The sequence below is a fragment of the Macrotis lagotis genome, chromosome 1 (assembly GCF_037893015.1).
Source record: "Macrotis lagotis isolate mMagLag1 chromosome 1, bilby.v1.9.chrom.fasta, whole genome shotgun sequence".
In the NCBI taxonomy this organism is placed as follows: Eukaryota; Metazoa; Chordata; class Mammalia; order Peramelemorphia; family Peramelidae; genus Macrotis; species Macrotis lagotis.
In genome coordinates this window covers 23,753,267-23,765,844 of record NC_133658.1, presented here as the reverse complement: position 1 = coordinate 23,765,844, position 12,578 = coordinate 23,753,267, and positions in this window count along the sequence as shown.

Below are 12,578 nucleotides of genomic sequence, written 5' to 3'. Positions count from 1 at the left end.
TAAGAGAACTCTGCTGCACCAGAGTGAGTGCAGAGCAGAGCTCCAGCCTCAGAACAGTCCTGTGATAAGAACCTGCAATGGGAGTCAGCAGAATCACCCAGCACATAAAGAGCTCTCAGCCCATAGATGGCAAGGGGGTCAGGGGAAACTGCAGAGTTCTCTCTGGTCTCCATGGGACAGAACTCAGCTGTTTGCACACAGTCAGGTCCAAGTTGCAGTCTCGGCCCCCACAATACCAATGTAGTGGAGCAGGGACTATCCTCACAGCTCCAGGGCAGGGGGAGGGCCTGAACACCAGCAAGAGAGCAATCAGAGCCTCACATAAGACTTTGGAGAGATTAAGGTTCCTGTGGGTTGTCCCAAACGGCCCCCCAAAGTCTTGGAAGTGTAGTAAATCAGTCTTAATGCTGAGGAAATGAACAAGCAACAGAAAAAGAAGAATCAGACCATAGAAAATTACTTTGGTCCCTTGGAGGATCAAAATACATACTTAGGAGAGCTAAAGACCTGAGATTACTAACCAGAATGTACTACCCTCCAAAATTCAGCATGTATTGTCAGGGAAAAAGATGGATATTCAATGAAATACAGGACTTACAGAACTTCCTGACACAAAGACCAAAATTGAACAGAGAATTCAATTGTCAAATACACAACTGAAGAATTACATAAAAAAAGATAAATGAAAAAAGGAACTGAATAAACAAAACTGTTTTAAACAAATGTTGATTACTAAAAGGGAAGATATAACAATTTTAACTCATTAGAACTCTACTTTTCTAAGGATAGAGGGTAGAATAAATTGAAGAGAATGAACCTAAGGGATATATGTTTAATTTAATCTTGATCCTCAATTGGAGAGGTCCAAGATCACATCACCATGTTTGAGATTAAAAACCTCTGAAAAAAGCAGGAGTGTCAACTTTAACTTAAGTATCTCATTATACTCTGGTTCTCTAAGCATCTTGTCTAATGAGGGCATCATAAGCAGCAAGGACTGAGACAGTGTCTCTATTGCTTTACATTCATTTGTAAAGTTCTCAGTGTGGCCTCCAGAGCCTCCCAGTACTTAGAGATCTTCAAGATACTTTCAGTTAATTAGATCAGGATGCTTCACTTTACAAAGGCAGGGTAGTTAAAGACAAAGGGTCTTGGTTCACTTAACAAGGTGTTAAATACCCTGGTGGGGGAGAGGGGGAGATAAAGTGGGAAAGAAAATAGGCCGGGGGGAGGGGAAACAAATGGTTCAAGAAATGATATGGCTTTAGAGGATATTTTGTCTTGTGAAGAGGATTGTATGTACTTAAAAGATACTTGAAAAGGGGGTAAGGTAAAAAATGACTATAATTATAATTTGATGCAATTTCAGTCAATGCTTCTTATCAAACAATCAAGTAAACAATCTATGGTGACATCTTGATAATAATAGGAGCTTAACAAACATATTAGTTCACCAAGGGAAAAGCCAAAAAGATTTATAATTTTAGAGGGAAAGAAGGGAGAATCTGAATGCTGTGTAAATTCTATTCAATAAATTTAACCTAGTGAGGAAATAAGACATACACCCACTTGGGTTTAAAAATCTAACTTAATCTACAGGGAAAGGGGAAAATGGGAAAGGGAAAGATAAAGGAAGAAGGAACTGATAAAAGGGAAGGGAAGGTATAAGTAAAAATAAACTGAAATTTAAATTTTTAAAAAATAAATCAAAGGGGAAATGTAGTAAAATTTTGGTGAGAAGGAATAAGAGAAAAGGAAAGAGATAAATATAAATGTAGAAAGATGGCATAGAGGAAAATACAAAATTAGTAATCTTAACTGTAAATGTGAATGAGATGAACCGTCCCATAAAATGGAAGTGGATAACAGAATGGATTAACAACCATAATCCTACAATATGTTGTTTACAAGAAACACACTTGAAGCAGAAAGATACACACAGGGTAAAGGTAAAAGGTTGTAGCAAAATATATTATGCTTCAGGTGAAGTAAAAAAATCTGGGGGTAGCAATTCTAATCTCAGACAAAGCAAATGCAAAAATCAGTATCATTAAAAAGGGATAAGGAAGGAAACTACATCTTCTTAAAAGGCACCATTGGAAATGAAGCTACATCACTACTAAACATGTATGCACCTAGTGGTATAGCTTTCAGGTTCCTAGAAGAAAAGTTGAGTGAATTACAAGCAGAAATAGACAGCAAAACTTTAAAAATGGGAGACTTCAACTTCCCTCTCTCAGAACTAGATAAATCTAACAACAAAATAAACAAGAAGGAAGTTAAAAAGGTGGATTAAATCTTAGATATGTTATACCTCTGGAGAAAACTTAATATGGACAGAAAAGAATATACCTTTTCTCAGCAGTGTGTGGCACCTTCACCAAAACTGACCATGTACTAGCACAAAAACCTTAAAATCAAATGTAGAAAGGCAGGAATAATAAATATACACTTCTCAGATCATGATGCAATAAAATTTACATGTAATAAAGGGTCAGAGAAAGATAAACCAAGAGCTAATTGGCAATTAGATAACTTTATCTTAAATAATGGGTGAACCAAATAGCAAAAAAGAGAAATACTCAATAATTGTATTCAAGAAAATGATAATAATGAGACATCATACCAAAATTTATGTGATGCAGCCAAGGCATTTTTTTTAGGTTTTTACAAGGCAAATGGAGTTAAGTGGCTTGCCCAAGGCCACACAGCTAGGTAATTATTAAGTGTCTGAGGCTGGATTTGAACTCAGGTACTCCTGACTCCAGGGTCGGTACTCTGTTCACTGTGCCACCTAGCCACCCCACTGCACCACCTAGCCACCCCATTACACCACCTAGCTGCCCCGCTGCGCCACCTATCCACCCCTAGCCAAGTCATTTTTGAGGGGAATTTTTATATCTCTGTCTATATGAATAAAGTAGAGAAAGAAAATGTCAATGAATTGGGTATGCAAGTTTATACCAGGCAGGCAGGGTTGGTTCAACATTAGGAAAACTCTCAGCATAATTAAACATATCAACAGTAAAACCAACAGAAACCATATGATATGGAGTTTTCCTTAAAATAGTAAATAGTATCTATCTAAAACCATCATCAAATATCATATTTAATGGGAATAAACTCGAAGTCTTTTCAATAAATTCAGGGGTGAAACAAGAATGCCCACTATCACCATTACTATTTAATACAGTATTAGAAATGCTAGCAGTAGCAATAAGAGAAGAAAAAGAAATTGAAAGAATCAGAATAGACAATAAGGAAGCAACTTTCACTCTTTGCAGATGATATGATGGTTTACCTAAAGAACCTGAGAAAATCATCTAAAAAACTCCTTGAAATGATTAACAAATTCAGCAAAGTAGCAGGATATAAAATAAACCCACAAAAATCATCAGCATTTTTATGTTTGAACAATAAAGCTCAAGACAAAGAGAGATAGAAAGAGAAATTCCATTTAAAATAACTTCAGTTAACATTAAATACTTGGGAATCTACCTCCCAAGGCAAACCCAGAAATTGTATGAACACAATTATAAACCTCTCCTCACTCAAATAAAGTCAGTTATAAATGATTGGAAAAATGTCAGATTCTCCTGATTAGGTTGAGCTAATATAATAAAAATGACAATTCTACCCAAATTAAATTACTTATGCAGTACGGTACCAATCAAACTACCAAATAAAAACTTTACTGATCTAGAAAAAGTAGTAACAAAATTCATCTGAAGTAACAAAAGGTCAAGAATAGCAAGGGAACTGATGAAAACAAATGTAAACGGAGGTGGCCTAGTTCTACCAGATCTAAAACTGTACTATAAAGCAGCAGCCATCAAAACTGCCTGGTCCTGGTTAAGAAACAGGATCAGTGGGTTAGGATAGGTTCAAAAGAAAATGTAGTAAACAACTACAGTAATCTACTATTTGACAAACCCCCAAAACAGCCTCTGGGATAAGAACTCAGTATTTGACAAAAATTGTTGGGAAAACTGGAAAATAGTATGGTAGAAACTAGGCATAGATCCATATCTCACACCCTATATCAAAATAAGGTCAAAATGGGTACAGGATTAAGACATTGAGAGTGATACCACAGATAAATTGATGGACCAAAAAAATATCCTGTCTATCTGATCTATGGAAAAAAGGGTTAAATTTATGACCAAACAAGAATTAGAGCACATTATAAACTGTAAAATGAATGATTTTGACTATATTAAATTCAAAAGGGGTTGCACTAATAAGATCAATGCTGCCAAAATTAGAAGAAAGGCAGAAAGCTGGGCAACAATCTTCACAACCAGGAGTTCTGATAAAGATTTCATTTCTGAAATATTTAGAGAATTGCATCAAATTTATAAGGCCACAAGTCAATTGATAAATTGGTAATGGTCAAAGGACTGATAAATGGTCAAAGGATATGAACAGAGTTTTCAAATGAAGAAATTAAAGTCATATATAAGCACATGAAAAAATATTCCAAATCACTATTGTTTAGAGAAATGCAAATTAAAATGAGATATCATCTTGCACCTATTAGATTAGCCCAGATGAGAAAAAGGGAAGATGATCAATGTTGGAGAGGTTGTGGGAGGATTGGGACATTGAGGCATTGCTGGTAGAGTTGTGAATGGATCCAAACTTTCAGGAGACTAATATGAAACTATGTCCAAAGAGCAATAAAACTGTTCATACCCTTTGACCCAGTAATTCCAATTCTAGGACTATATCTAGAAGAAATTATAAAAAAATGGGAAAAGTCCTACATGTTCCACAATATTCATAGCAGCCCCTCTTTAAAGGCAAAGAATTGGAAATTGAGGGGATGCCCATCAATTGGGGAATGGCTAAACAAGTTAGAGTACATGAATATTATGGAATATTATTGTTCTATAAGAAACAATAAATGGTCAGACTCCAGAGAAACATGGGATGACTTATAGGATCTGATGCTGAGCAAAGGGAGGAGAGCCAAGAGAACCATTTATACATCAACATTATTAGACGAACAACCTTGATGGAAGCAACTCCTCTTGGCAGTCCAGAGAGCTAGGACAACTGTATTTGACAGATTATGGACTCTATTATTCTCAACCACAGGAAGAAAAACAAAATGAAATGAAATACACATAATAAAAACAAAATAAAACACCCATACCAAATCTGATGAACACTTTATAAAAACATCTCATATATATATATCTTTCCCTTAATCCTAATTCATGATTCCAAAAACAACTAATTTGTAAATATGTTACCAAAATATGTATGTAGAACCTCACCAATCCCAACTGAGGGGGAGGGTGGAGGGAAGGGAGGGTGGAGGGAAACTTTGTAACTTCAAAATATACATATACAAATGGATGAAAATAAATTAACAAAAAAAAGAATGGACCTGAGATTCAGAGAAGTTACTATACCTGCCTTGTTAAGCATTCCTACCTGTTGCCCCCATTTTCCATTTGCTATAAAAATGGGTGTGAAGAATGAAGGGTGTTCTTGGTCTTCACAGGTTGTGGAGGGGGGTCCCTTTGAAATCCATTACAAAGCGGGGAATGGCCCCCAGTCAATCACAAAACTGGGAGAGTTCTCCTAATCCCATTCCAAAGATGACAAACTAGATTAGAAGAAACTAGTCCTTAACTGGTCAAGAGTAACCTAGTCTTGACCTTCTCCTTTGCACATGCTCAAAGAGATCTATCTGTTCTTGCTCATTAGTATAATGAGCAGGGTGGGGAAACATATAGTAACCAATGTATCAATGCGATTTGTGACCCCAGCCTATGATTGGCATGAAGGGTCAGGAACAAAGTCAAAGTGCATAAAAGAGCTTGTATGTTGGCATTTCCCTGCCCCTCTCTCCCATCATGAGAGAGGTGGGCCATTTTGTTAAGTTATCTTAATAAAAACCATTTTAATCACTCTGGACTAAGTATTCTCAAGTCATAACAATGGGCATCTTTAATAAATCTTTGCTCCTATTACATTCAGCAGAATCTCTTAAAACTGATTTCCCTGTATTGTTCTCTCATTGCTCCAAATGGTTAAATGTTGGATCCCTGCAAAAATTGAAAGTTCCACAGTAGCATAGACTATGACTACTCTTATACCATCCATAGCCCAAGCATCTGCTAGTAAGTGTTTATTAACCAGCTCTTCAAAAATAAATGTATGCAAAGACATATCCTCCTGATTTCAGGTCTAATATTCTATCCAATAAGCCACCTAGCTGCCACTAGATCTTAAAAGATTTGTCCCAGAATACACAACTAGTATGTATTAGAGGTAAGATTTGTATACATTTATATGTGGGTGTATTCCTTAATCTTATATGATTAAGGACACAATTATTTCATTTTTGTCTTTTTTCTCTCTAAAGCCTAGCAGTGCCTTAGTCAAAAATCACTTATTAAATCCTTATATAAAGTATAATATATTATGCACAATTCATTGTGCTAAGAACAAAGAAAAAGGAAACCATGTTTCTACCCTCAAGGAGTTCACATTGTGGGACAAATAGTGGGTGTTTAAAGAATTCTTATTGGTTGATAAATTTTTGAATATGGAATCAGTCTTCCCAAGAATTAGTGATCTCTCCCAGCTTTGCATCATCTACAAACTTCACCAGCATTTATTATTCCAAATCATTGCTAAAAATCTTAAATAGTTCAGACCCAAAAGCGCATTTGTAGGTCACCTCATGGGGAATGGCCTTTCAAGTTCATATAGATTAACCAATTTCAGATCCACCTAATTTTATTATCATCTTACCCACACTCTTCCATTCATCTACAAGCATAGTAAAAACTCTGGTAAGTGTTGTGATGAAATCTAGGTGATTTTTGTCTCTATCAGGGTGACTCTGGAATGACCAAGTCCAGGTCACACAGCTACTGTTTCCCTTATGATTAGGTCAAGGGAGTTTTGTCTGACACGCAGAAAGCGCTCTGTCAGGTCTCATGTGTCAACGAGGATCACAACAGCACCTCACTCCCAAAGCTAAGGTAAGAATCAAATGAAATTACTGTTAAGTGTTTTGCAGACATTAAAGTGTTACCTATTATTATTGTTACATTAAAATAAAAATGAGAAGATTTTAGGAAAAAGCCAAAATTATTCTATTTCTCTAAGAAAACTATAAGGAAGAGCTAGATGAGATAAGATCGCTGTCTTAGGGGAGGAGTGCAAAGGCAATTCTTTAATCATTATTTAGCCAAGTGAACAGGATAGGGCTCTCCCTGGTGAGTGAAATGGAACTTTTGCAGGAAATAGTAGTTCATAGGTCATTTTGAATAAAAATGGCATAAATTATTGAATGTATGACACCTTCCAGAAAGAAATTGTGGTGTGGACTGGCATCTTTCTATTAAGGGAAGTGGAAAATCATACAATCTCAGATTCTATAAGAATGTCAGAGTCCAAATATTTCAGGCTTCTCCCAATTTCTGCAATATTAGCAAGTGGTTGTGCATCCTTTGTTTGAAGACCTTTAGTAATATAATCATTCCTCTGGAGTGATCCCTGAATAAAACTCAAGCTTAGGAACTCTTTTCTTTATCTGAAAATAAATCTGCCTCTCTGCAATTTTCACCTAGCACTCTGAGACATGTCCTCTGGGGTCCACCCAGAAAAAAAAATCTAAGTTCTCCTCCCTGAAAGCCTTTCAAATACCTCAGGATACTTAACATATCTCCTCCCATCTCTCCCCCCAACACACACACACACACACACACACACACACACACACACACACACACACACACACACACAGACACCCAGAATTCTATTCAACTCCAGCCTAAGCTTCCTCATATGATTTCTATGTACTAAGCAAGTCAACCAAAACTTCTTTCTCTCTTAGTTTTGTCATTTAGCTAGATTAAAGCTGGCAAGGATGAGGAGATTACCACTATAACAATCTCTCCAGGTTCTAAAGGTAACTGAAAAAAAGCAAAGGAAGAATATTAATAACTTAGCATCCCATGTTTAAACTAGGAATGTTCTATATCACCAATGCAAGTGTATCACTTATCCATGGGTATACTGAACTATTAACGTACCTAGAAAACATATATGCCCAGGTCAATTCACAGTTCTTTACTATTGGTCCTGATGTCCTTTCTGGCCTTCAGAAAGAGTCTGAACAACTCACTGATAATTAGTGCTTTTTCTCTGTTGTCAGTTGAATTTCTTTTTTAGCTTCTCCATTTTCTTTCTGGGTAGGGACAGTTACCTTCTAGCTCCCTTGTTCTGGTTGCTTCTCAGCTAGGCTATTGAAATAGTTACCTTATTTCAGGAAAACCAAAATCTCTAAACTGGAGTCCAAAGAATTTACCAGACCTACTCACTTAATTAGACTCTGAAAAGTTTCTTCCATTCAGACAGTAGGTAGCAGCTCAGGCAAAAGCCTGTCTTGCTCCAGTCAACTCTCCCAAGAATTAACTGTCCATGCAAGCTTTATCTTGCTCCACCTTACTTTCCCAAGGTACAAATGTCAGTACAATCTCAGACCAAAGACAGGATTTCTTCATTGGCTTAACTCATGCTTTCTTTCTCATGCTGATAAATGAAAAGTTCACAATCTTATCAACTCTACCATAATTTGTAATATGCATTTGTCACATAATCACAAAACAATTCTAGCGATCAGAGTTTTCTACCTATTATCTTACAAAGCCCACATATCTATTTTATTCAAAGGTACACAGGAGTCAAGGCATATGGATTCACAAGAGCTAATTATTAAATTATTAATATGAGTATTATTTCTAGGAAATCAGCAAATACTAAAATTCAGGGTTTTGTTTATTACTTTCTTTTTTGTTTGTTTTTTCAAGACATTAGGGCTAAGTTATTTGCCCAAGGTAATTATTAGTTAGGTAATTATTAAGTGTCTGAAGCCAGTCTTGAATTTAGGTCCTCCTGACTCCAGAGTCAATGCTCTAATCCACTATACCACCTAGCTGCCCCATTTGTTTATCATTTTACTGGTCATCTAGATGTTTTAAATGATGGAGAAATGTTAATAATGCAGATTGAATTATAATTGAGCTGTAAATTTTTGGAGAATTACCTCTGATCATATGGAAATGAGATATTGGGAAATAGGACCATCAATCATCTTTACCTAAAACAAATTGCTTTTTTTTCCTTTAGATATGCTTTCTCAGTGTTTTTATCACAATTGCCCTTTCTGTTTTCTTCTGTTAGCTACTATCTATACCTGAAGGAGATGAAAGCCAAATAATGATTACTCTTTAAGTCCATTCAACTAATTCCAATTGCCACTAATGTTTTTAATTTAGCTGATATCATCTTATCTTAACCATGAGGAAAAATGTTTTTGCCAAGTGCTTTTGTAAAATATAAGATATCATTCACTTAGTGTTCCCCTTTCTAGAGGAAACCTAAGATTTTCTCTATCAATTTTCTTTATTGGATGCCTTAGTCTTGTCACTCCCATAGGGGAGTGATTATGTATTCTTTTCATCAAGTAATTCATTCTCCTATTATAGCAATAGACCCTTCATCTTATCTCATCATAACAGACATTTATTAAGTATTAGCTGATCTGTTAAACTCTGGGGACACAGAAGAAGCCAGAAACTCCCTTCCTCAAGGAGTTCCCATTCTACTAAGAGATATAACTTGCAAAAACAATTTTGTACAAAATATATAAAATGTATCTGTCAGGGAATCATACAGGGATAGGAATGGGGTGATTCAGGGACTGAGAAAACTGTCTATAGAAAGTGATATAAGAGTTTTGAATCTTGAAGAAATCCAGAGAAATTTGAAGTTAGAGGTGAAGGAGAGCATTTGCAGGTAATGAAAAGAGAAGAAAGATGGAGCCATTTTTGAGGAAGAGTAAGTCAGAGACTATGACTAAATCTTTAGGTCATAAGATTCCTAGGACAGAAAATGTCTCCCTCATCAGAATATGGACTCTCTGTAAACTCAGGCTTTTGCTCTCTCACCAAACTGAAGGATCCCTGCAAGTGGAAGTATCCAATCAGAATTAATACTTTCTTAAATCATCTTAGAAACATCAAGATGGCACAGTGGATAGTGTCGGATCTAGAGTCAGGAAAACGCCCTCCTGTGTTTGAATTAAGCCGAACTAGTTGTGTGAAAAGTCACTTAAACCTGCTTGCCTCAGTTTCCTCATCTATAAAATGAGGTGGAGAAAGAAATGGCAAATCATTCCAGTCTTTCACAAGACAATCCCAAATGGAGTCATATAGAGTTGAACGTAATTCAATGAACACTGGATAAAACCACCTCTGTAGGTGACATTGTACTTATCCTTGCTCCTCATTTCCTCCCAAATAAAATAACCTGGTGGTTATTATGTTTTGTGGTTTCCTCTTTTGTCACAAGCCGTATTTCACTTCTACTCTCATACCTGCCAGGATGTGGCAGATTTTTTTAACACCAGATGTCTCAATTAATCATGATATGAATGCAGAACCCTAGATCTAAATCCAGATAGAAGGAGATAAGAAAAGAGCTTCATTTCCCTCTCAGACACTGTCAAAAGAACAGGATTTGGGCATTGGTGACTACAAAAACTTAAGCTGAAGAGCAAAAGAGAATGATGAGAAGGAGGATAAAGCAAAAAAAGAGGACACTTATTCTAAGGGTATTTATTTTGAGAGAGAATGAGGCAGGGGAATCAAGCTAAAGAATATAGAACTCTAGTTGTGATGGAGGAGATGCAGTCATTGCTCTTAATGAATACCTAGTCATGAGGGAGTGACTTAGCCCATGACTCTAAGCAACTACTAATCGCATGAGGAAAAGAGATGTAGTCAAAATAAATATAATATCCAATATGTTAAGAGGGAAGTTAGCTGTAGAAAGTTTGTGTCCACATTCAGAAGGGAAGGTTAGTTCACTTTGTAAGCTTTCTCTCAATTTTTCCCATTCAATTAGCCATTTAAGAAGGCATAGAAGATTAAACTCATTTTTGATAGGGAAAGAGATTGTATCTATCTGTCAATTCCTTCCTTATCCTTTACATTCATTTTATATCAAATTTATATTCTTACTCTATATTGTTTGTAGATGCAGAAAAAAATGTAACAAAAACAAATGTTTATAAATGAATTCAATTTATTAAACATATGATTCCGAGGCACTCTGCTAGAGATTTAAAGAAATGAATAAGGAGTATTTATCATGCATTTTTCATATAATAATAATAATAAGCTCTATGATAAATTTGGAGGAAACTCCCAGAAAACCCTGTACAACTGTAAGTCAAGACCTCATTAGGCCAAGAGTCCATTTTTATTCTTTAGCACTTTTTCTTGGCACTTGCAGAATTGCAAGTATCCACCACCTCATTCCTTTGTGAGGACATTATTGCCTTTCCAGTTTAATACTGACTGCTTATGTTCCTGGCATTGAGAAGGTCTTCTTCCATTGGGTTTCTGTATATCCCACAATTAATGGGGATACTATGAATTTTCCTCCCTGCCCCATCTCCTTGGAGGACCTTTTTTTTCTTTCAAGGACTATTTGCACATTTATAACATCACTTGGGGCTCTATTTGGTCAAACATTTACCCTAAAACCTCCTATATTTGTAGAATTTTGAGTTCTGCCTGCTGTTTCCTTGGCAGTGTTAGATCAAATGATAAGGTCTACAGACCCAAAGATACCCACCCCTGTCTTAGAGGAATAAAACCAATTAGAGGTAGGATTAAGGGTGAGATTGGAGTTAGATTTGTCTCCATATTAAAAAAAATGTCAAAACAATCAAAGTTGACTCAAAGTGCAATGGCCTTTTTCATAAAGTAGTGAACTCTGTATTAGCCAAGGTCTTTGATCCAAGGGTGTATGATCTCTTGATGGGGATTCTGGAGCAGCATAATTCTATTTTAATATGCTTTCTACTAAAGTGGCATCAGGGTTCTTTCCATCCCTAAGAATCTGTGATTCTTGGATTCTTTTTATAATGTGCAGTATTGCAAATAGCACCCTCAAAATAGAAACTTGTTCTGACTATAGGTGATTTCCCTTTCTCACCCCCCTTCCTTTTGTACATACACACACATACACACACACACACATACACACACACATATATGTATATATATATATACATACACACACACACACACATATATATATATATATACATATATATATATATATATATATATATATATATATATATATATATATTAGTCTGCCTCTCCTTTCATATGATGACAATTTTAACGCACCTCAGCACCAATGATGTTTGAGGGAACAGTCCAAGACTTCTTCTTAGGAACCTTTCTAGTAATTTCAGAAGAGTCCATCAATTAATAGGGGTAAAGGAAGGCAATTTTTGCAATGGGGATGGTACATGTCTAGTGAGATGTCTTCCTTTCAGCCATTCACCTTTAGGGATGGACAGGAGCAGAAGATTGCAGAATTCCACAGCTTGATTTGATTCAACCAGCTATGCTGAAATACTGACTAGGCTAAACAACTGGCTCCTCCAGCTCACTGTGTTCTAAGACACAAATGTCATCTACCCCAGAGGTAGAAGGTATCATCATCATTGGACAAGGTACCACTGGAGT